The sequence below is a fragment of the Ursus americanus genome, chromosome 18 (assembly GCF_024610735.1).
Source record: "Ursus americanus isolate L20-20 chromosome 18, mUrsAme1.1.p, whole genome shotgun sequence".
Lineage (NCBI taxonomy): Eukaryota > Metazoa > Chordata > Mammalia > Carnivora > Ursidae > Ursus > Ursus americanus.
This window is the reverse complement of record NC_142144.1, coordinates 53537004-53561572: the sequence shown is the minus strand read 5'-3', so window position 1 is coordinate 53561572 and position 24569 is coordinate 53537004.

The window sequence follows — 24569 nt, the reverse complement described above, 5'->3', positions numbered from 1 at the left end:
CAGGTTGAACAAAAGTATTGTGATCTATATAAATCTGTCATTTTTTTACAAATAAATTGCCAACAGTGAAACAGTGATCGTTATTGATGTTCATCAAGCTGAAATATAGGGCAAAGAAATAACCTATAACATTTATTTTGAAATTCATGAAAATCTTGTACTTCTTGTGGCAGCCATATTTCTTACAAACCTTCAGTTTTGAAAAAATTTCAGTCATTTGTTTAAATAGTATGATTATTCTTAAGATTGAAAAATACTAAAATAGCTCTAATAAGGATTTTTTTCTGATTTAAATATGGTGAGTATTAGAGGGAAAATCTGTTTGCTATTATGAGAGTTTCTTGCTGCTTCTTTTTTTTAATTTCCAAAGAACTTTCTCCTATCTATTTAACATAAACTTTTCCTTTTAGTGACAGACACTGTGCTAAGGAGAAAGGGTGTATTTTTGGAAAGTTAGAGCAATAAAAGATTTAAGTCACCAAAAGGTTGGCTGCTAACTTTAATTTAGGCCCATTTATTTAAATGGTTGCATTATAGCTGACAACATTTTGTGACATATACTGAGTATAACGATTCATTTATTTTTTCTGCTCTAGTAACTGCATCATAAATTATCATTAAAGTCCACCTAAAACTTGGTAAGAAATCATTCTTGGCATATTAATCTATATGCTAGTAATAGGCAAATTTCAATGTCCAGTATAAATTTTCTGCTTTCATTTTCATAATGCACATGCAGGCTCAGAACATACGTGAGATTCTAGTACCTTCACTAATATACAAAATATTCAAGAGTTTGAGTGTTTAAATATGTATAAGACTTTTAATTTCATTTTCTTCTCTGTCTACAAACACAGAGTACTAAAATTTCAGTTATGTTACAATTTGAACTAATCTAATTTTTTTAAGGTTTATTTATTTATTTTAGAGAGAAAGAAAGAGCACACAAGTGGGAGAGACCGAGGAAGAGGGAGAGAGAATCTGAAGCAGACTCCACGCTGAGCATGGAGCCTGACACGGGGCTCTATCTCAGAACCCTGAGATCATGACCTGAGCTGAAACCAAAACTTGGAGACCCAACGGACTGGGCCACCCAGGCGCCCCTGAGCTAATCTAAATTTTTGACATTTGCATTCTTGATCTTGAGTTACAATGGTTAAATTATGTACTTTATAAATGAGTAACTAAGATGATGGGGTAATAATTGGTAACTAACTCTGATAACATTAAAACATATTATAGATACTGTAATTTTAAAGTATGGTATAAGTACAGACAAAGGTGGACAGATAAACCAAAAGGAGAGAGAGAACAAAAGAGAGAGGGAGTGGGGGGTGGAGGGAAGAGAGCAGGACAGCCTGAAAACAGGTCCCGGTAATATAAGAATTAAGAATGTGAGGAAGGGTAGCATTTCAAATTATTGGGGAAGATACAGACAAATGAAAGTAACAAAAAAGTAAAAAATACTGAAAGGAACTACTGATGAGCCTTCAAAAATCTTTTTAATGGGTGAGTAGACATTATGAAGTAAAACTTAATAGAAACAACTGCAAAATTTTTGAATTCTTATCAGGCAAAGGGTAAAAATCTTTACTTTTAAAGAGCCTTAGAAAAATGAATGTATGAATAATTGACCAAACAATTCACAAAAGAAAAAATGTAGGTAAATAAAGAATGTGAAAAGTGTTCAAACTTTCTAATAATTTAAATGAAACTAAAAACAGTAATTTGCCATTGTTTTTATTATTAAGTTAGCAAAATAGAAGAAAACTAAAGGAAGGTAGAAAAGGATGAGTAGGGAGAAAGTAAGAAAGAGAAAAGTTCAAGAAAGAAAAGGAAGGAAGGGAAGAAGGAGGATAAAAGGGAAAAAAAAGAAAATGTGATGGAAAGAAAGAGAAGAAAGAAACATTCCTATCCCTTATTAGCCAGTATATTTAAAAATGTAATGTCATACAATGTTAAGGGCCATAGAAATTGACTCAAGAAGCCTGGAACAAAATTTTGTAGTTCACACAATATATTTTGGGTGCATGTATATATGTCAACATTCTAGGAATTAATGCTAGAGAAATCAAGGATTGTACAAATATTTAATGCAAGATGCTGTTACAGCGTTGTGTATATGGAGGGCAAGTTGCAAATAATATAAATGACAAATTCAACTTACATAAATTATAACATGCACGTAGTAAGAGTTGCAGTGTTTTAAAATTATGCTATTGATGGGGCTCCTGGCTGTCTCAGTCAGTAGAGCATGCAACTCTTGATCTTGGAGTTGGGAGTCCAAGTCCCACATTGGGTGTAGAGATTACTTAAAAAAATAAATAAATAAAACAAGGCTGTTGAATAGTAATGAAAAATGTTCAAGATATATCGTACAGTAAAGAAGTCATAATATCAAACTAATATTGCTTACAAAATAATAGCATAACCCATTTGACAATATTCAATTATGTATTATATGCATATGAAATTTCTGACAGTGGTTATTAATGCAACAGCTGGTTGATTTTTCTACTATTCACTTACATGTATTTTCTATAAATTATTTAATAAATTTAGGCAGGAAAAGTTGCCCTATGAGTTTCACTGAATTGTTGCCAGAGATTTTGTGCATATACCTTCACATTTTGTTTAATGCTTTGCTCTTAGCTAACAGTATCTAGTATACAAATAACCTATTTTGATTTTTTAGCTCAAAATTTGTAGAAATTGAACTGTGATATTTTATCCAGATATCTACTGCTAGAGATATAACATATAAGTACATGTAAGTATCTCTTTCTTATTACAAATGGCATTTTATAGCAACTAATAATAACAATAATAAGAGCTGATGTTTATAGGGTACATGTATGCACCATGTACTTGACTTAGCGTTTCATATATATTTTCACAAGCTTATAACATATAACTTTATTTTATGTGTTCAATATGATTTTCTATTTTATTTTTAAATAAACATTTATTTTAAAATATAACTTCTCCTCCAGGAAAAATATCAGGTTCCCAAATGTTAATAAAGTTGTACTTAGTAGTAGCACTTCTGTGAAAGTATACTTTCACAGAAAAGTTACACAGTTAAAGACTAGCACTCAAAATACTACGAGCATCGTCACAATCCTCTCAATAATTAATTAAAGCTAAATGTTAAAAAAAGAAGACCAAAGAAGAAATACCAGCCAAGGAAAGCACAGAACTTCATATACTCATTAATCACATGCTGGTCATGGGCATCATACCCTATATATACTCTCAGATACTAATCCACTTCCCCTTTCCTCACAAGTTGTTCTCACTCTCCAACTAGTACCTCCAAAATGAATATTTCACAGTTTAATGAAGTTTTTCACTGTCTTCAAAACTCCAGTGCACTTGCAACCATATGTTTTTTACAAGTTGCTTCCCCTGCCACTTCCATTCAGTGGCCTCCTTCCATTAATCTTGCCCAGCAGCAAATAACTATATATTTTGTTCTAGTATCCTTGGATAGTAGTAAATTGAAGCTCACAGAGAAAATGACTGAAATGCCAAGTCCTTGGTTCGTAATAGATGTAAACCATAGCTCTTCCTGAAATCTGAATATGGAGTGACTAGTCCCTAGTACTATTGGGTTAGCTTAATTTGCATTCAATAGCGTCAAATGATCAGGACCCTAACAAACCCCCAATAAAGTCTTGTCAGATTACTCATTTATTTATTTATTTTACTCTTTTCTGGCCCGTTAGGATTTACTAGTCAAGAAGTAGGTAAATATTTCAGCAAGGCCTTTGTAAGAAATAAATGAAAAATGTAGAAATGATCCCCGTAAAGTCACTGCATCACTGAGAAATAGGCTAAGATGAAACACAAAATCCCAAACTTAAAAGAGATCATTTAATTTTTTAAAAGATTTAATATATTTATTTATTTGTCAAAGAGAGAGAGAGAAAGAGAGCAGAGCACAAGCAGGGGGAGCAGCAGGCAGCTCTGCAGGGAGCCTAATGTGGGACTCGATCCCAGGACCCCAGGATCATGACCTGAGTGAAAGGCATTGCTTAACCGACTGAACCACCCAGGCATCCCTAAAAGAGATCATTTAAGAAAGCATTTCTCTTTCATGTAATAATTTGAAGATAAGCAGTGCATGGGTAATTGGGCATCCATGTGGGGGCAGGAAACAGGCAATTCCGTCTTGTGGCTTACATGACTTTCATTTCCTTTTTCTTTAAATATCATTTTTATTAACATATGATGTATTATTTGTTTCAGGGGTACAGGTCTGTGATTCATCAGTCTTACACAATATACAGCACTCACCACAACACATACCCTCCCCAATGTCCATCACCCAGCCACCCCATCCCCTACCCCCTCCCCTTCAGCAACCCTCAGTTTGTTTCCTGAGATGAAGAGTCTCTTACGGTTTGTCTCCCTCTCTGGTTTCATCTTGTTTCATTGTTTCCTCTCTTCCCCTGTGATTTCTAAGGCCACTCATGGTTGGGGAAATGCTGCTGCTCCTGCTATTTTGTCTATATTCTGGCCGGCAGGAGGGAAGAAAGGATAAAGAAGGACATTCTCTATTCTTTTAAAGATGCCTTACAGAGTTTGTATCTTAGTTCCACTTAACACTTCATTGGCTGGAAGGTATGACCATACCAATGGCAAAGGAAACAGGGACGTCTAAAGAAGATTGAGAGGTTGGACATGAAGAGACCACCAGCAGGCTCTGCGACATGTACTTTAGGTGTCTCCACACAGGTGATTTGCAAAGCCCTGTCTCCTGAAGCCTACCCCAAGAATCCGTCACACAGATCCCATACCAAGAAACTCTTCTCACATGGTGAAAATTCCCACAGTTGCTGGAGGACATCATCAAAAAGATCTTACCGGAGTTGGACCCTTGAGTGGGCCCGGTCAATCAGAGGCTCCTCAACACCCCCCTTCTATCTATCCTTAGAATGTGCACTCTACTTGCCTTCCCTGTTCCAGAAGCTGCCCAAGGACGTAGCCTTGAGATAATGACGTGGTGTTGAAACTATCCGCAGTGTGTACATGACTGAACGCAGTTAAGATGTCTATACAAACTTAAAAGATTTGGTATGCAGGGACAGATTTATTTATCCATCTTGTGGCCAACCAAGGCAAGCCTCGTAAGTAAATTCCTCAGCTTGTTAAACCTGCCACCTACCAACCTGGAGTAGTCTGTGTCTTTCTTTGGTCTCTCCTTCGCCCCGTGTAGGGAGACCAGTTTAAGATTACACTGCAGGGAAGCTCCCAAGGGGGATGCAAACCAATAGCCTAGGATGCTGGGCTGATGTCTTGTTGGGTAGCTCCCCATACCCTGATAAGTGGAAGCTCTATGGTAATTATATGGAGCGTTATAAGTAACTTATGCTTATTTGCTGACTTTGACTTCATGCTGTATGGCAAGAACTCAGCTTCACTAAAAAATTCTTCTAATTCATTTCCAGTAGAATACAGGATGTGTTTCATACGTACCTGCCACCAAGTCTCCTCAGCTATTACCTGGTGATCACCTTTTTTTCCTCCTATCTGAGCCGTTTTTTGGAATTTCTCCTCCCAGCAATCACAATTTCAAGCCTCTGGCATGAAAAACTGCTTGAAGGGACTTTTTTTTTTTTTTCTTTTTCTTTTCTTTCTTTCTTTCTTTCTTTTTTTTTTTTTTTTTTACTATCTCTGGCAAACGGCTTTGTGTAGGCATTCACGGGTTTTGGGGGCTCATCGAGGAGAAAGATCTGACCATGAGGCAGTAGTAACACACACCAACTTCAGCTCTGACACGTGCGCACACGGGGGAAGTGCAGAAGCTATGGCTCTGGTTGCAGAGGTTGGGGGAGAGGTGAAGGATGGGTGTCGCTACTCAGAGGGCAGGAAGGCAAGTGAAGTCCCCAGGGACAGCAGGATCAGAGAAGGGCTTAGACACCTAGTGATGTCACTCAGCAGGTCGGCAGGGAGTCTCTGAGTCAGAGAACTCTAAAGGGCAGCAGGGAGTGAGGCTTTATAACGGCAATGGATCTTTTCAAGAGGTGATCTGTCAAGGTGAGGTTTCACAGAACATGTAAAACAAGCAGACTCTAAATGGCTAAAATTTTGCTTGCTTGGACTATTTTTTCTGAAATAGTTGTATGTGTAAAAACTTGAGTTGGGCATCAGTGGACTTTTGAGTTAATTTGTCTCAGCCAGCAGCAAAGACATAACCTAAAGGCCAATACAAAGAGGCCATCTTTGGCTTATTTGTACAACGCATTTCAACCTCACCACGGACAATGCCTCTACGGCTGACAACTGCCCTTGCCTTGGGGAGCAGCAAATGAAGTCTTTGAGTGTCCAAATAGAGGAGAATTCTTCAGAGTCCTCACTCTGTTCAAGTCAACTGGTGCTCTGGGTAGAAAGTGGAAGAATCCTGAGCAGCAAGAAGCTTAGGCAATCTCTTGGTGCAGCACACAGCTCAGGCTGGGACCCAAAGGCCAAGTAGCTGGTAGGCAGCTCCCAGTCTCCCAGTTTGGAGACATATGACTGGGAGGAGCATAATTACCGGCATTTGTACTCCAGTAAAGGGACCTTGCCTCCCTGCTACTTTCTCTCTTCCCAGTGTCTGTGACAGTGTGTGTGTGGGAAGGACAGTCTTCACAGCAGGTTCCAATCCATTCTCTCCAGGAAAGAATGCCTCAGAAAGGAAGATGGCCTGATAAATGTAAAACTTGGTATCATGTTCACTGTACCAAACAATGGCACCTGAGAAGTCTAAAATGTGAGGATAAATTTCAAGAGAAGCTGATTAAATGCCAAATGGTTTGCATATAAGGGTCTTCACCTACATTTCTGAAGCCTGTGAAATGGATACTAAAACTGACCATCCAGAAGTAAAAGAGAGCAACACCGTGTGATGAAAAAAGATCTGTATGTGCACTCTGAAACCAGTGAATAAAATGCTGTAAGGAGCTTGCATGTATTTCTAGATTGATAATAGTGTCCTGATCTGCTTTTTGAAAAATACTTCTATCAATTTACTTTAAGATTTACAGATCATCTTTTCCTTGAACTTCATGGAACATTCTTTTTTAAATTTTTAAAAAATTATTTATTTATTTATTTATTCGAGAGAGAGAGGAGCATAGGCAGTGGGGAGGAGGCAGAGGGAGAGAGAGAAGCAGGCTCCTCACGGAGCAGGGACCTCGACAGACGGGTGGGGAGCCTGATGTGGGGCTTGATCCAACGATCCTGAGATCATGACCTGAGCCGACAGCAGACTCTTAACCAACTAAGCCACCCAGGTGCCCCTTCATGGAACATTCTGATAATGTAGTCACCCACCCTGAGTACATGGTTATATAATTATTTGTAAAATGTTTTCTCCCTTTGAGGATAGTACTGTGTTTACTCTGCCACAATCTATTTGCAGAATCTGAACATACATGCATTATTTTGAAGAGATAGTTGTCTCTACAGGATTTAAATTATACCCTTATTCTAGAGATGTGAAGTCTTTTGTACAACCATGAAGACTAACAGGGGCCAGAAATTTTTAGGAGTAATGAGTAGAGGAGAAAGAGTTATTCCGAGGGTCATGCACAGAAATACTTCTGATAATCCTTGAGAAAATAATATCACACTCTCGCTTTTCTACACTTTCAAGGTAAGTTCTATTGATGTCTTAACGTCCTGTCGTCTATCAGGCCAAAATGGAAGTCCTACGGTGAAAAGTAGGTAAAGGTGCAATGCAATAGGGACCAGAAAATGAAAGTCTAGCTTTTTGGTGACAGCACTGATTGGCATTAAATAATATATAATTAAGTTTGCATAAATATGCTTTTCAATTGTCATTGCTGTGCTACCAGTAACTTCTCAAATGCTGAAATATTTTTTTTCTATTTTTTTTCTCAGATCTTTTCTGGTTTCTGCATGTCCTATTCATTTAGGCAGATTACTTGGAATTGACTATTTTTAAATAAGTACTAATAGAAATACTATTCACTAGAGATAATTTTTGACCAAGTCTTCATGCCAAAAAAAAAAAAAATGCCATGGCTACAAATGTTTAGATACTATTCCAAGCTGATTTTAACACATACTGCCTCAGTAAATGTTAGTTGAAGGCATACTCCACACACTAGCCTGTATGCCTTTTGATGTCAGGGAGCGTATTCTCTCAATCTTCCCCATCCTGACCCTTAGCATAATGCCTGGCCTCTGGTCATGTTCAATACACATGATTTCACATGCAACACTAGAAAAATTCATGATTAATGCCAGGTCTGTGACAATAGGGAATCTTCTCCTTTTATTTATTTATTTTTTTTCATAGAACTGAGTCTGGCAAGATAAATATTCCCTAAATTAATAATAATAATAATAATAAAGGTTGTATTAACTGTTTGTATATTCTGAAGCTGTTCTGAGCTCTAATCATTTTGGTCTTAGATTTTTTTTTCAATATTCATATAATCAAGATTGGCAGTTGGAATTTTCAAAGAAATATAATTTACTAGAGAAAGCTACGGTACTTGGTCACATCAATTTTAAAACCTCCAAATTACATAAAATGTCAGTATCTTCTGTCATTGGGTGAGAAAAATATATACAAATCCTAGGTTCATGGTGAGAAAGTGGTGGGACTATACAAACCAGAAGTGTTAAATAAATGAGACCCTAAACTGCCAGCTGCCAGACAGAAATGACATGCAATTAGTCTAATAAGGTCAATTTATAGATCACTGTACAGTGGTTTACTGTATTGAAAATAGGGTTGACTCTAGACAAAGTTTCTCTGGACTTCAAGTCACTCTAACACCAAATTATAAATGGTATTTCTAATCCCTTATTAGTATATATACATAAACTCTGTATTATAATTAAAGCATTTCTCAGACCCTTTGCCCAGTATTGATCATCTTTACATTAGGAAGGAAGTTATCAAAGATATAGATTCAAACCAATAATTTTTCTATTCAGTCTAAGAAAACTCTTTAGTAGACTAAAAGTACTGAAAATAATGACTAAAGCAATGCCTTCTTAAATACGTCTAGTTTTGCTTTATTTTCCATATCCTTAATTATCAGTAGCAAAGCATCAGCTGTGTTTGTTTCCCACTCTATATTTAGCCATATGTTTTTTTAATATCATCTTTATAACTTTGCACAAAAAAAGCTAATCTCAGAAACATCTGTCCCTATTTCTACATATACCTAGCTCTGTTCCTCATGTCACTAATGGAGCTGAAACTAGGGCATGGGTGTAACTCCTGCCAGTTTACCAAAGGAATAAGCTTTTACAGCATCATTTATTCCCTGGTTCATTCATTTATTCGACAATTAATAACTAATGATGTTCCAGACATTGTGCCAGGTGGTGGTGGCACAATTTTGAACAACAATAGAGTATGGCTCTCTGAGGACAGTGACACTAAGTATCTCAGAAGTAAGAGTATTGGCTGCTGTGGACACAGATAACAGGAATTGACGCGACAGAGACTTCCTTGAGGAAAAAGCATATCATAGAGCTGAGAGCTCTATGATACTTGGTCACATCAATTTTAAAACCTCCAAATTACATAAAACAAAAAATGTAAGTATAGACGTGGTAGGAAAAGCATTCAGGTAGAGGAAAGAGAAAAAAAGAAAAAAGACAATTTCTCCATCGTTGGAGAAAATTCATCGTTGTCCCACAGAACTGAAGGGAGGTCCTTATAGGAGGAACATAGAGAATGTGGGAGAAGGTGGCAAGATTACTAGATGTTGTCCAAGATTCACCTTCCTGTCATGCTGATCACAACCTAGATTTTATTTTTCAGTCGTTCTTGGACTAGTTTTGGTCATACAGCTGAAACTAGTCAAAGGAATATGAGTGTATATAACCTATATTATTTCCAGGTCACAATTTTAAGAAGAGTTTGTATCCCTTGTCTTTCTTTTTCTCCTGGTTGGATGAAGATGATGACAATGCTTTGGGACTGGTAGCTCTATAAGAGAAAAGGGTCCTGGGTTTCTAAATTAATGAATAGAAGGAAAATGCTAGCCAATCAGAATACTCACTTTGAACTTTTATGGTGAGAAACATATTTCTACTATGCTTGATACAGTATACATTTCAGAGTTTATTTGTTACTGAAATTTAGCCCGATGTAACCAAAACAGAAATGTGTAGTTTGAAGTGAGGTATTACGTTGAGAAAACATAAGTATATATGGCATTGAGTGGAAAGCAATGACATATTTCTCCAGAAAGCCAGAAACCCATGTTATACAATGGCAAAGCATGATTAAATGTCTACAATAATTAGAAAGGCAGACCATGTGCCTACAGAAATTCTAATCTTAGGAAAATTTAGGAATTAAATTTTAATGCTTGCTCGGGGCTTCTTGTTCCCTATAACAAGGTATTTTAAAAAATAGGAGATCAGGCAAGGAGTTTCATGTTTGCAAACAAATAAAAGGAAATAGGAAGTGGCCAGAAGTTTGGGTCCTCACAAGGTTTGACAGCTTCTTGCTGAAAGTCGTATGCAAACTAATCTGAACATTCTTGATTAATTAAAAAAAAAAAGTTAAGTATTGAGTTTGTGTTACTGGCATAAACTAGGGTCCTGCGTTTTCCATATACCATGGGGGTTGTGATATCACTGACCACAGGAAACCAGACCATGCAAATCTAATAAGGGAACATCAGGAACTACTCCAAAAGTTTGCTATTTAGAGAAGACTGTACTTGACAAACATGATTTAACACATGCTGCATGGAAGACATATATACATCACTCTGTGAAGCCTAATGCTTCATTTAAATCAGGTGGCCACTCATATAAAATAATCTTGCACATTTTTAATTTCAAGATTCCATGGCGATTTTAGAAAGATAAAGAGAAAACTGTTAATATGTTGACTCCATTAGCAAAAGAAAAAAAATTTTTAAACATTTATATAAGGCTAGTTTTATATAATAACTATCTTCAAAGTTCCTCCTATCTGAGGCAATGGGAAGCTGGAAGTCCAAAGAGTGGATTCTGGCACTCCCAAAGACCAGTTGTAACCTCCATCACCAGGAGACTGGGGGAGTAGTAAAGCCAGTGCCTAGGAAATGGAACCACCCCTCACAGGCTTGCCCATGGACTGGCAAGCACCCAATCTCCTTCTCCTCATCCCACTTGCATGCATAAGGTTTCCCTAGGCCATGGCATCACTTTAAGAAAAAGGGGAGAAGAGTTCACAAGAAAAGAAAAAAGATGGGGGCTGAACTTTGAATATATGAAATATTTACCTGCAAAATATCAAACCCTGAAGTAGCAAATTTAATGTCTTGCTCTCCATCTGTGTGAATAGAAACTTAAGGGCGATGCCAGAAGTGGTAGAACACAAGCTATATAACTGTTGCACATTTGGCATAGTGCGCTAAATCATTAACACAAGTATATCATTCACATGTCTCTCTGTAATAAATTAAAGGTCACCACCTGTCTACACCTGCATAACCCATGCCCCTGCCGGATAAATCTATATGTTTCCTACTTGATTTTATATAACCAGTGAGTGGCAGAACCATTCTCAAACCTATATGTTTGGCTCTAAAATTTTTGTTTTCCACCATTTCACACCACTTCCCTGCAGCATGACATTTGCCTTAGTTAGGCTGCCTTTGTTCCAGAAATGTCTTAGTGAAATGTGCTACCACCAAACACACTGTAGTGTGAAATTCCAAAGTAGCTTCTCATACCCTTAACAGAAGCCTAGAAAATATTTCAACAAATAACGCATTCTCGATAACATCCATTCTTCCTCACCCTTCCTGATTAATCAATAATATTGCAGCATGTGCAATAAGTCTATTTAATCTTAGGCTTCTTTAAGGCCAGAGAATGTTAATTATTCAACTTTGTGCTGTATTTTCTCACCACTGCCACTACCACCCCATACTCGTGATTTGTAAAGTTTCTTGGTGTTACTCCCTTTATTTCTAGTCTGATCAGTGACTCCTTTTAATCGTGATCTTAGACACATAGTAATGTTCTTCTCTTGCTGGGAACGATCTCTTTTCTATACACCTATTCAAATAATATGCACCAAATCTGGATCCCAGGTCAGACTACAAAGCCCCCAAAGCATGATTTTTCTAAAACCATTTCACTTATTTGTTGCCAAAAGCACATACAATTCATCTTGAGATAAAAATGTAGCCACTTGGGCGCCTGGGTGGCACAGCGGTTAAGCGTCTGCCTTTGGCTCAGGGCGTGATCCCGGCGTTATGGGATCGAGCCCCACATCAGGCTCCTCTGCTAGGAGCCTGCTTCTTCCTCTCCCACTCCCCCTGCTTGTGTTCCCTCTCTCACTGGCTGTCTCTATCTCTGTCAAATAAATAAATAAAATCTTTAAAAAAAAATGTAGCCACTTCATTAAAAAAAATTCAAATGCTATGCAGATATCAAATCAATAAAACATAACTTTTTTTTTTTTTTTTTTTTACAATTCTGTAGTGTCAGTTACTGTTGGGTCACTGAACAATAAATATATTGACATAGCTACCCCAAAGACATATGTATAGTAGAATTAAGAATGTCCTTAGAGATATCTCTAGAATCACAAGCATTTAACAATGTGTTGCCCATTATCCATAATATATAATGAGGTTTTTAATTATGTACACTCCATGCTTTATCTTTCTTTAATTTAAGCTGATTAGTGAATTCTGAATGTAGGCTTCATAATAGAAATGGAAATATTTAATTAAAAAAGAGCTTCAAGCTTGAATTTTTACATATATTTAAAGGAGAGAAAGGAGGATGGAAACAATAGAAAAGCAGCACAATAGGAGTAGCTCTGGATAGCCTGGTGAAAACAGTAGAGATTTCCAGTATGACCTTGGACAGACCATTTACAATTTGTTTCAGCTTTTCATATTTAAGCTGGGTGTTGTTGTTGTTGTTTTGATTGTTTTGTTTTTGTGGGGTTTTAAAAATGTGTTATTTCAGTAGTTTATCTTCACTTATCTTTGAATTTATCACAAATGAATCCAAAACTTTGTCTAATGAAGAGTGGGTTTTACATTTCTGCAGGCATTTTTTTTGGATATTGTGCATTTAAATGGGGGGAATTGATGGAAATTTTAAGATACAATAAAAATTAAAACTTACCAAGTCTCAAACTTGCATGTGCCTTACTGAACATAAATTTCAAGGTCAACAAGAAGTAGTGGAATATGATCTCTCTATCTTTATAACCTTGATCTTTTTTTTCCTATGCATTATAGTGTATTGAATATGAATAGCTCCTGACTTTAAAATTTAAATGATCATATGGCCTGGGTTTAAGATTAGCTTGTTATGATGCTTTCTGCTCTTTTTAGCTTGTTTCTAGATTTATACTATTAAAAATAATTCCTAAAATATTTATGAGAAGATAGATGAATAACACTCTTTCCCATTCTACTGAAAGAATAGCAAGTGTGTCCCTAATATCTTTTATTTTTTCCTCTTTTCTGTGCACAGGTCTTAAAGTAGCATTTCTTTTAAAATATAAGCAAACTGTGTGACTAAAAAAGTGACATCACTTTACTGTTAATAATTCCATTCTTAGCCATTTTTAGTAAATTGGAAAAGAAGGTGGTATTTTTTTCCATCGGTTTTAAAAATAGACCAGATGCTGTTAAAAAGGAAAAAAAAAACTGATCATATACTTCAGAAAGAAAAGTATAGCCAAAAAAGTTTTTCTTTCTTTTTAAAAATATGCTGAATTCTGGAATCCAGAGATTCTCTTTTACACTTCCATGGAAGTTGATTATCGGCTTCTAAAAATCAATGGTCCAAAAACTGGAAGCCGACAATCAATTACAGATTTGACACACATTGTTCCCTTCATATAGCCTCACAGAATTAGGAAGTGATTAGAGGAGGATGGATGGGGCATTAGAGATTTTGGGGTCAAAAGCTAAAACCAAATGTTCATTTGGAAGAAAAAATAAGTCATGAAATTACAGGTGGTTCAGCAAGAACAAAAGTCTTCTGAGTGGTCAGGAAATCAACTTATTTATGTCTTCATTTGTTCACTGAGCCAGTAATCATTAAGTGCTTACTACGTGCAAGCCCTGTGAGCTTATGAATGAAAAGGACGTAGACTATAAAAATTAATAACAAAGAGCCTTGATCTAATCTATGTGGATTGGGAAGATTTTCCCAAGGAAGAGACATTTAAACTGGGATATAAATAATATGTAGGAATTAATGATATATCCTGATGGGGTGGAAAAAAGTCTTTAAGACCGTGGGAAAAGCTCTGAAACAGAGGGATTAGGAAGCATTAGAAAAACTAAAAGAACTCCAAAGTAGACAGAAGATGGGGTGAGGTGAGGTGGTGACAATATATATAAATCTCACAAAAGGAAATCACTGACTAATAAAATAAAACTTTGAAAAATGTTTGGCAAACTTTAATTTCCATACTCATTCTGAATTTAGATGTCTATTCTTCACTAGTTGATATGTGAAAATTCTTGCATATAATGCATCACATTAAATTGGAAACATTAAAGTTTATTTTCAAAAATTAAAATATCTTTCAAAATTATTTCCAACAGCTTTGTCTCTCCCAGCGAGTACATGCACATACACCAGCGTGAGCACACACACACACACACACACACACACACACACACACACAATTGGGTTTTATTGTCTCCTATTTCCTGGAGCTCCAAATCATCCTTGCTTCTTCCTTTTTTGTACTGCACTAAATTTAAAGACAATATTCATTTGGTGAGAGCAAAGACATTCCAAATTCTCCAATAACAACAAAACTCCTTGAAAACTGTGAATAAATGAATGTACACAAGATGGGATTGATTTCATTTTTTTCAGCCCTGTGATTTTTATTGTTGCCCAGAATTTGGTTATTGCTTCCACACTCCTTTTGGACTATAGGCCTTGACTATAGAAATATTATAGTTTCATAGGGAAGGAATGGAAACAGAAATGTTTGCATACCAGACAATACACAGTCACATTTTATATAATAGCTACACAGCAGGACTGCTTTACTGGTAATTTGAAAATACCAGTCAGATCTATTTCTATTATATGCAAATATAAATTCCCTGATAAATGGGGATGTTAAGGTAATATAACAATTGTGTCGATGACAGACAGCCCTTCAAAGAGAATGCTCTTTGAAGCTATTCTGTTCTTAAAAAAAATATTTTTGAAAACACACTATGTGTCAGTATACTAGATGCTTCTCATGTGTGATTTTATATCAATCTGAAAATAACTCTAGGAAATGGGCATTAGTATAGATAAGGAAAAATAAGGCTTCCTACAATTTCAGCAACTAGCCCAAGTACTTGAGTGAAGGAGCCAGGCTTCAATCCTAGGACTTTCTAATTCCAAATTCTACACCCTCAAGAATTTTATCATGTTTCCTAGGACATCACTACTTCTTTTTTGTTTTGATTTTAGATTTCAAAGTGCTTTGATAATTGTATACCAGTAATTCTATCCAAAAGCTAATCTCCCTATAAATGATCTTTAGGATGAGTATAAAATGGGGATCTAGGGGTACCTGGGTGGCTCAGTCAGTTGAGTGTCCAACTCTTGATTTTGGCTCAGGTCATGGTCTCAGGGTCCTAGGATTGAGCCCTGCGTCGGGCTCCTTGCTTAGCAGGAAGTCTGCTTGAGGATTCTCCCCTTCTCCCTCTGCCCTTCCCACCCCTGGTTCATGTGCTCTCTCTTTAAAAAAATAAAACAAAGCAACAAAAAACAAGAAACTGGGCGTCCATATTGATTCTCTTTCAAAGAGACATTTGTTTTGTCCTTGGAGGAAAAAAGGCAATTATTTTTTTTTTCTGCACCATCTATTACTTCCTCTTTGTCTTCCTCCTGAATATAAGAACCATTATTCCTTCACTAACTCTGAATGCTCCCGTTTAATAATCTTATCCAAATACAACAACTTAAATGTCACTATAATGAAAGTCAATCACAAAACTCTCTGTCTCAGTCTCTGCCCTGAACTTTCATCCACTATTTTCAGTCACCTGAATACCATTCAGGTTTACCAGTTTTATAACCTTCAAGTCATTTTATCCCTTCTCTCCTTCCCCTTATTAATAGCGATAGCATTGTTACAATATTGATTGCTCTTTTCTTATTTTAAAATAAATCCTGGTTTCAATTCAAGAAAACTTAATATATCATCAGTAAAATATATAAACCAGTTTTTTAAAAAAATTATCATAGTTTTTAAGAAAACAAAATTTATATATAAAACATAATACACACCACACCCTGACCACGTACTTTTCACCACTTTCTTTTCCCCTCTAATATCCATCAATTGGTGGAATGATGCCATTGCTGAATCTATGACCTGGCAGGTTTCATAGAGGAGAAAAAATAAGAAAAATTTGGTCCAAAATACTGTGTTTGGAAATGTTTTGCCTCAGGGTTTCTTTTTTTTTTTCTTTTTTTGGGTTTTATTTTTTTATTTATTTGACAGAGATAGAGAGAGAGCCAGTGAGAGAGGGAACACAAGCAGGGGGAGTGGGAGAGGAAGAAGCAGGGTCCCAGTGGAGGAGCCTGATGTGGGGTTCGATCCCAGGACTCTGGGATCACGCCCTGAGCCAAAGGCAGACGCTTAATGACTGAGCCACCCAGGTGACCCAGCCTCAGGGTTTCTTGAAGGAGTTTCCAGTGCAGTCAAACAGCTGTGACTTCTTTTGCTTATTACTTTTTCTCTTTGTCCACTATCTTTATGTTGGATAAAGCTGACTTCTCACCTAGGTATTTTGCACAGCCCCTAAACTGCTCTTTGTCCCTGCATTATATATACATTTGGTGGCCCAATCACCATTTACCATACTTCTATTACTCAGTACATTATGGGCATTTTTAGAAAAATTACATATCGGGACTCCTTACTCTCCCCCACAGCAAAGGAATACGGTTGTGATGGTTAAGAGGTTTTTCATCCTTCCTTATGATGTTTCATTTTTCCTAGGAGTTCCCATAACTGGCTTGCTCGATTCAAACCTGAGACCTTTCCAATAAATTCTTTTTTGCTTAAGTTAGAATCCTTATAGACACACCTCTCTAAGACATCCTCTTCCATCCGTTCTGTTCACAGATACTTAATTTATCTTCCTAATTTAAATATAGTCAAAAGTTTAACAGTCTATGATATCTCAAAGTGAAAGCAGAATAGTATTCAGAAACAGTATGTTAAATATGAAAATAGAAAGATAGATATGAACCTGTGACATCATAAAGAAATATGTTTTCCATTTTTCTCGGTAAAACTGGTACAATTGCAGCAACACTAGTGTTTACCACCAACACTAATGAGTACAACTTGTGTTCACATTTCCTTCTCTAACAGCACTCTTCACTAAAAGGGAGGAGGGATGATTCCATTTCATGAGGCAGGAAAATTCAGGTTAGGTCTGGAACTTCCAGTCATTGTTATATATTAAGATTGCTTTCAAGAATGACAGGGAGAATGCTGGGGAGAGAAAAGGCAGCCCTTTAAAGGATCTACTCCTATCCAAATTAAGTAATTTTCAAATAAAAATTAAAAAGTAATTGGAGAGAGACTGGGAAGAGGGCAGCAGAGTAGGAAGACCCTAGGCTTGCCCCGTCCCACAAATATAATGAGATAACTATCAAACCATCCTAAAAATCCCAGAAATCAATCTGAAGAACAAGCTCCACAACTAAAGGTAGAGAAGAGGCCACAACAAAGAAGGTAGGAAGTGCAGAGATACAGTTTGAAAGAGAAACAGATCATGGCTGCTATAGTAGGGAGGGAGCCACAGTCATGGAAAAGGGAAAGAGACAGACTAGCACACAGAGAAGACCACAGGGGAGGAGAAATCCTCATAGAAATTGGGGTGGAAAGTGAGAGCACCTGAATTTCATGAGTTCTTGCAACAAGTGGGGCTTAAAGTCTGGAGTTTTAAAGATCAGCATGCTTGGCTCTGGGAGATCTTGGAGGACATTGGGGCAGCTCTTGGAGAAAAGACAGGACAAACAGTCTGGGGACATACAGCATAGAAACAGAGATCTGAAATGCATCTTGGGCACACGGTGGGGAGGTTAGTTACTCATCTTGGAGCATGTCCTTGGGAGGCAGTGTTCATGGAGAGACCATTCAGGGAACAAATGTTCATTCTCACCACTTCTATTCAAATAGAAGTGGAAGTCCTCACCACAGCAGTCAGATGAAAAAAAAAAAAACAGCATTCAAATTGATAAGAAAGAAGTAAAACTTTCATAATTTGCAGATGACAAGATAATATATATATATAAAAACCAGAAGACTTGCTAGAACTGATAAATAAATTCAGTAAAGTTGCAGGATACAAAAATCAATATACAGAAATACACCAATAATGAAGCAGCAGAAAAAGAAATCAAGAAAACAATCCCATTTACAATTGCAGCAAAAATAAATCTAACCAAAGAGGTGAAAGATCTGTGCTCTAAAAACTATAAAACATGGATGAAAAAAAAACTGAAGACAACACAAAGAAATGGAAAGACAGTCCATGTTCATGGATTGGAAGAATAAATATTCTTAAAATATTTATAATACTCAAAGCAATCTACACATTCAATGCAATCCCTATAAAAATACCAACAGCATTTTTCACAGAACTGGAAGAAACAATCCCATAATTTGTGTGGAACACAAAAGACCCTGAAAAGCCAAAGTAATTTTGAAAAAGAAAAGCAAAGCTGAAGGCATCACATTTCCAGACTTCAAGTTATTTTACAAAGTTGTAGTAATCAAAACAGTGTGATACTGGCACAAAAATAGACATATAGATCAACTGAACAGAATAGAAACCCAGAAATAAACCAACAATCAGGTGGTCAACTAATCTTTGACAAAGGAGGAATGCATATCTAATGGAAAAAGGACAGTCTCTTTAACAAATGGTGTTGGGAAAACTGGACAACAAGATGCAAAAGAAAGAAACTGGACCCCTTTCTTGCACCATACATAAAAATAAATTCAAATGGACTAAAGACCTAAATCTGAGATATGAAACCATAAAAATCCTAGAAGAGAACATAGGCAGTAACATCTTTGACATCAGCCATAGCAACTTTTTTTTTCTGGATATGTCCCCTAAGGCAAAGGAAACAAAAGGCAAAAAATAAACCATCGGGTCAACATCAGAATAAAGTCTTCTTCACAGTGAAGGAAACAATCAACAAAACCAATAGGCAACCTATGGAATGGAAGAAGATTTTTGCAAATGACATATCTGATAAAAGTTTAGTATCCAACATATATAAAGAACATATCAAACTTAACACGGAAAACACAAATAATCAAATTAAAAAGTGGGCAGAAGACATGAACAGACATTTCTCCAAAGAAGACCTACAGATGGCCAACAGACACATGTAAAGATGTTTGTCATCACTTACTTTCAGTGAAATGCAAATCAATACTACAGTGTGATATCACCTCATACCTATCAGAATCGCTAAAATCAACAACACAAGAAACAGCATGTGTTGGTGAGGACATGGAGAAGGAGGTACACTTGTGCATTGTCAGTGGGAATGCAAATTAGTATAGACCCTGTCAAAAACAGTATTGATGGTCCTTAACATTTAAAAATAGAACTACCTTAAGATCCAGCAATCACACTATGGGTATTTATCCAAAGAATACAAGAACACTAATTCAAAGAGATACCTGCCTATGTTCAGAGCAGCATTTATGTACAATAGCCAAGATATGGAAGCAGTCTAAGTGTCCATTGATTGATGAATGGATAAAGAATAAGTGTATAAAATATTCACACACACGCACACACACACACACAATGGAATATTAGTCATAAAAAAGAATGAAATCTTAATTTGCAAGAATGTGGATGAACATAGAGTGTAAAATGCTAAGTGAAATCAATCAGTCAGAGAAAGCCAAATGCCATATGATTTCACTCATATGAAATTTAAGAAATGAAACTAATGAACAAAGAAAAAAAAATACAAACAACAACATAAACCCAGACTCTTAAATATAGAGATCATACTGGTGGTTACCAGAGGGGAGGTGGGTAGAAGTGTGGGCGAAATAGATGAAGGTGATTAAAGAGTACATTTATCATGATGAGTACTGAGTAATGTATAGAGTTGTTCAATCAGTATGTTGCACACCTGAAATCAATGTAACACTATATGTTAATTAGACTGGAATTAAAAAATAAAAAGTAATTGGACATTATGAAAAGTAGTTGAATCTATGAAGAGCCATAAATTCATAATGCTACTGAAACAAACAAAATCAACATAAAGTATTCAAAATAATAATTGAATATAAAAAGTGATGATTGTAATAGGATATATTTATGTTGTCATTAATTTTTATAAATGGACAGGTATTCACTAATATATGAATATTAAAATTATTTTAAAGGCACTTGATATATAAATACATATGTTTATGTAAGTATGTAGATATATGGTTTATAAGACTATTTACCTCTATACCTGGGGAAGATTAATCAAAAATTATTCTGAGTAAGCAAATGTGAATATAGGCACTGAAAAAAACTGAGAAAGAATGGTTAATACCAATTGCACAGAGTATTTCAATGACATTGTATTAAGTGGGTAGGGCTAAAGCATCATAAACTCAGTCTTTAACAACAGAAATATACTGTCTCACAGTTCTGGAGGCTAGATGTCAGAAATCAAGGCGTCCACAGGTTGGGTTCCTTCAGAAGGCTGAGAAGAAGAATCTGTTCTATGCCTCTCCTCCATCTTCTGGAGGTTTGCTGACAATCTTTGACAGTTCTTGGCTTATAGAATCATCATCCCAATCTCTGTCTTTATCTTTACATAGCAATCTTTCTATGTTTATTTTTCTAAATTTCCCTTTCTGATAAAAACATCAGTCATATTGGATTAAAGCCCGCCATAATGACTTCATCTTAACTAATTACATCTGCAGCAACCTTATTTCCAAATAAGGTCACATTCTGGGGTACTGGAGGTTAGGACTTCAACATATGAATTTGGAGAGGAACATAATTCAACCCAGACATTCAGTACCATAATATATGCCAAAGGAGCACAATGTGAATAAACTGAATGCTGACTATAATTAAATGTTGATATAACAAATTAATGAAGCAACCTGAAACAATTAAAACTGTAAAGGTGATGGCCTCACAAAATGAAATCATTTATTTATAAAAATAGTTCTCTTTTATTACTGAAATTTTCGTATATGTGATAAATGATTGAAAGGAAAATATAGAGGGTTAAGGCAAAGAGTTAGGTGTGAATTATTAAAATTCCTGTCCTAATATTTATTTAATATTAATGTGAATATGGAAAGGGGAATGATTGTGGTAAACCATGGAACATGTTTTTCCTGGGAGGAACCTCGGTAAGTCACTCCTGATGATACCTAAATCAAAAGCAGTCATTGAGGAGCAAGGGGAATAGACTTCTAACAGCAGGAACAAAAATTGAGTTCATTCAATATTTGAGAAGAATGTGTTATTCTCTTGAAAACTACCTACACACATAAAAACTCCATACAAGAAGCAGTAGCCACTGTGCACAGAGGAGAAACTCTACTTGCCACAGAGCATTTGAGTGAGCATTTCAGTTTGGAAGTGATGTGGAAAGTAAAAGCTATTCTAGCCAGCTTAAGAAAGGATAATAACCAGTGGTTCAAAAGTCTGTATAACTGTCCTGCTATTCCAACACCTAACCACAAGAGAAGGAAAGTGAAAGACTGTTTACTTTTGATTATTTCATTTCATAAATCTATTCACTATTCAACTATCCATTCAACTTAGAAACTCAAAAAAAATTCTAAGCATTTAACATATGTTACAAATACGTTAAGAAGAATGATTAACAAGTTATTAGAAGACCGTAGTACTACAAAGATCCATCTATAAGATATGGTAATATCACACAAGAAAGTTTTTGGTATTTTCAAATGTCACTCTCTTATAAACCAAATATAATAGCAAAAGGATGTGTAGGAAAAATAACTGATTTCATTACCTTTTTATATGAACGGCAGAAAATATCTCCATCTATTCACGCATGGATATTGAGAGGGCCTTAATATGTATGGGATGAATGATCATTTGAAATTGGAAGAACTTATTGGGTTCTCTGATTAAAAATTAGAAGAGTCTAGAAGAAAGCTCACCTTAATGGTATCTTTGATCTTGAGAGTTAAGCACTATGAACCTAACCTATTAAACCAAACATCTTAGAGAAAAAAAAATCAGCATTCCCTTCAATCTTAGCTGATATGTAAGATGTCTACAATTTTGGCACTAATTGAATTAATTAATTCAGTATATGGAGGAAGATCCAAATGATTCCCATGGTGCCAAGATATCCATGGAGCCCAGAAGCTAGTGGAAAGTTTTCAGGGCCCGTTTGTAATTTAAAAAATTCTGCAGCTTCAAAAATATTAAGAAACAATTCCTGAAGAAAAATATGTTTGCGCTGAAAGCAAAAGTTTTATTTTTCAGCTTATCCTTTCCATTTCTCCTAATAAAATCGCATCTGTTCCCATCTCTCTTACTAATATCTCAGGGAGTATAATTTTTTTATGGTGAAGAAAAAGACAAAGAATGGAGAAAATAGGAGTGAATTGGACACTACTGAAGCACCTTAACTCGTATAAAAATTTCTGCAGAACTACTCATTGAACTAGACTTCAGATATTGCATTGCCATTTTCTTCTTCTTCTTCTTTTTTTAATGTCAGAGTATATCCATTGGTGAATATACTGTCTTAAACTTCTGTGATTTGTGTTCTCTACACGTCACCTAGAACCCAACGGTCTGCATTAAAGGAGTTATAGGAGAGTTCCTGTAGCCATATCATAAACAGTTACTTGGTTAATTTAATATAAAAGAAAATCAAACTTCTTTCTCAAGGATTCCAAAATTATATTCAGAATCTGATATAATAAGCACTTATTGAGCATCAACCATCTGTCTGACACTAAACTGGGAAATGCAGAAAACGAAGAGATATATTGAATATGACTCTTTAGAAGGCTGGTTTCAAATTATGCTGTGCATAAGATTTACCCAGCACTTATATTTGTACGGTGGATTCTGCCTTCTGCTAAGATTTTACAATTCAGTAGATCTAAAACTGCAACCAAGAATCAATCAGCACTCAAACATTTAACCCTGGTGAATTTGGTGCTTATACTTCATAAGCCATGCTTTGGAAATCACTGACCTAAAAGGGAGAAATAATATGCATATAAATAACAAAAACATAAGGTAAGCTAGAATGTAAAACTATAAAAGGAAAGTAATGTGATTAGTAGAGAAGAGTCTGGCTGTGGAGTCAGGAGACCTATATTTAAATCCTGACTGTCTCTTATTAGCTGTAAGAACTTGGGGCTGATATTTAACTTCTCCAAATTTTAATTAACTCACCTAGAGAGTAAAGAGTGATAGTTTCTTTTTAGGATTATTATGGGAATGTTGTGAGGAAATATACACCAAGTGCCTAACAGATACAGAAGTCTTATTCTTTCTTTAAAGGTTCTCTTCCTTCCTCATCCCCATACAAATGAGTAAAGTGCTAGAGGTAGAGACTGTGGACATCACATTTTTTTAAGGTTTCATCTATTCCTAAAGGCCAAGTAATCCTGAAGATAGAGAGAATCTGATAGCCGTGTATTTACAGTGGAAGCTGACCAAGCTGGACTAATTGTTAATGCATTCGACTTGGTAAAATATTTTAAAAATCTTAAACAGAAACTGACAGGTAAAGAGACAAAAAGATAACTTACAAGGATATATTGAAACGCAAAATCATATCCTTATACTAATCTAGCAAATCACAATCTTCTAGGAATTGTAATAAGTAGGAAATTAGATGATAAGCAGCAGGGAGTACAAAATATAACAGGGGCAACATAAGATTTCAGAAATCAAAATGGCACCCCTGAAAATACAGATATGTGCAGGTAAAACTAGATCAATGTTTTGTAACTCAAACGAATATGTAATTTGGTACCATCTAAATATTTTGTCCCTTGAAGTGAGAAAGAAGGAGAGAGGAGGATAGCTGAATTCCACAGCTTTCTTTTCTGAGGTGAATTTTGCACATCTAAGGTTAAGGAGGGTCAGTCCAAGCACCTTTTTGAGTGAGATACAATGGATTTAATTATGTACATTAAAAACCTCAAAGAGATAGGGGCGCCTGGGTGGCACAGTGGTTAAGCGCCTGCCTTCGGCTCAGGGCGTGATCCCGGCGTTAAGGGATCAAGCCCCACATCAGGCTCCTCCTTTATGAGCCTGCTTCTTCCTCTCCCACTCCCCCTGCTTGTGTTCCCTCTCTCGCTGGCTGTGTCTATCTCTGTCAAATAAATAAATAAAATCTTTAAAAAAAAAACTTAAAAAAAAAAAAACCTCAAAGAGCATTTAAGTTTCTTTCAACAAATTTAATACCACAGATTTTATAAAATCCAGCATTAAATCCAATGCAAAAGTGTGAAAGCAAAAGACCCAATTTAGCTTTAGAGTGACTGAACAGATATACTATGAAGTCTACCACAATCAGCCACC